The sequence below is a fragment of the Macrotis lagotis genome, chromosome 1, assembly GCF_037893015.1.
Source record: "Macrotis lagotis isolate mMagLag1 chromosome 1, bilby.v1.9.chrom.fasta, whole genome shotgun sequence".
NCBI classification, from domain to species: Eukaryota; Metazoa; Chordata; class Mammalia; order Peramelemorphia; family Peramelidae; genus Macrotis; species Macrotis lagotis.
In genome coordinates, this window is record NC_133658.1 from 124,339,160 (window position 1) to 124,341,663 (window position 2,504).

The window sequence follows — 2,504 nt, forward strand, 5'->3', positions numbered from 1 at the left end:
AGCAAACCAAGGATTGGACACAAATGATTAAATAATATGCTGTTTCCCAGATGATGATCAAATCATGAACTGAATAGAATTCAAAAACTTTCTAAAATTAAATCCGACTATTGCTTTATGAGTATGTTCTGTGACCAATGGGGCCAGGTCCTCAAATGCCAGACTTCCACTACCTGACAAAAACTAAAGAGCTATCTTCAAAGTGCCAGTTGAAATTCCCCAGAACCAAGTTTTTGCATATTTCGAGTAACAAAAGAAAACTCACTCCGAGCTCAGAGAAAATTTCCTGGGTGCACCTAGATGGAGAATATCTAGACAGGATCATTGAACAAGAGTTCACTCCTCAGCAAAAGTAAACCCAAGGTAGATTCCTTTTAGATAAGAGTAGTCAGCTGTTTTGTCCAAATAGGAGAAGTATATGGAAATTTCAACCTGTGTTTTGCCTACTTTTCTCTAATAGAATAACCTTCTCTGAGGGCCTGACCTCTCTCCAAGAGACTTCTCTGGAAAGATACCAACATGGGAGGCATGGGAGAGAAAATGATCCTATCTTCTCTGGAAACATCTAGAAATTGAGTTTTAAAGGTAAAAGAGTTCAACTTCCTCATTTAAAAATTATAAAATTGGGGGCAGCTAGGTGGCGCATTGGATAAAAGCACCCACCCACGCTGGAGTCAGAAGTACCTGAGTTCAAATCCGGTCTCAAACACTTAATAATTACCTAGCTGTGCAGCCTTGGGTAAGTCACTTAACCCCATTTGCCTTGCAAAAAAACAAAAAAAAAAAACAGAAAAAAATATAAAATTGAGGACCAGGAAAATAAGATGGCATGTTCAAAATGGCACGGTGAGAGGTATGACAGAGTCATAACCTCTTTCAAATAGCACAAGAAAACAATTTCCAAAAGTAACCTTTTAGCATATACCTGTACTCACTTATTTCCACTAACACTTGATGAGAGTAATTAAAGAATTGCAACCTATGGTTCTAGTACAGAATAGTTGAAGCAGTTTCTCAGATCAGAGCAATTTCATACACATATATTCAGTTGTTTGGTTGTTCTTGTCTTTAAAGACAAGAAGCCCAAATGCCATCACTATGTTTGAGACAAATTACAGTGTTTCTGATTATGGCTGATCAGACCAATACTAATTTGGAATGTTCTAACACAGGTCAGGCACAAATAGTTCATATGAACTCCTGCTTACTCTAAACTTACACATGTCGCATTTTGTTTGAGCAGTTTCAATTTGGCCTTCCTCATAGAGAACAGCATCCCCACTGATGAAGGCATGCCATGCTAGGGGTCTTGTGCCAGTGTCTCCCATACTGTACAATCAATTCTAAAGTTAAGAGAGACTTTCAGGGTGTCCCAGTATCACTTCCTCTGACCCCCTTGTGAGTACTTGCCCTTTGTGAATTCTCCATAAAATGGTTTTCTTGGCAAGTGTATTTTTTTTAAGTTTTTGCAAGGCAAATGGGGTTAAGTGGCTTGCCTGAGGTCACACAGCTAGGTAATTATTAAATGTTTGAGATCTGATTTGAACTCAGGTACTCCTGACTTCAGGGTGGGTGCTTTTATCTACTGTGCCACCTAGCCGCCCACAAGTGTATTTCTAATAGCATACCCAGCCCATTGTAGTTGCACTCTGTAGTAATGTTGGAATATGAGACAATTTAAGATTGAAAAAGGACCTCAGTGTCTGGTATCTTTTCCTGCCAAGTGATCTTCAGAATCTTCCTAAGATAATTTAAAAGGAAATGATTTAGTTTCCTGACATGGTGCTGGTAGATTGTCTAGGTTTCACAAGCACATAGTAATGAGGTCAGCACAAGTGCTCTGTAGACCTTCAGATTGGTAGTTAGTCTGATATCTCTTCTTTCCCATAATTTCTTTTGGAGCCTTCCCAAATACTGAGCTAGCTCTGGCAATGCATATGTCAAACCCATTGTCAATGTGTACCTCCCTGAAAAGGTAAGTGCTTCTCCACAGTACTCAAAACTTCATTTGCTAAAATCAATGGTTTCACATCTGGATGGCATTGTGCTGACTGATGGAGTACCTATGCTTTCTTAGTGTTAATTCTTAGACTAAAATTAGTATAATAGATCCATACCTTGTTCCTTCTCAGCTTTAGGGGATGCATTGAGTGCACAACTATCTACAAACAGAAGATCGCACACCAATACTCCCTCCACTTTGGTCTTGGCTTGTAACCTCTTCAAGCTGAAGAATTTGTCATTCTGTGTAGTAGCTGACTTTGAGGCTACGTTCATCCTCAGTGAAGGCATTTGGTAACATGACTGAAAACTGTGTTAAAAAGCATGGGAGCAAGGACACATCCTTTTTTCACCCCATTGGTGACTGGGAAATCTCGAGAGTATTGTCCACTGGTCAGAACTTGAGTAAGCATGGTGTCATGAAATTGGTGTACAATACGGATGAACTTTTCTGGGCAACCAAATTTTGCCATAATTTTCCATAAGCCTTCATGACTGATGGT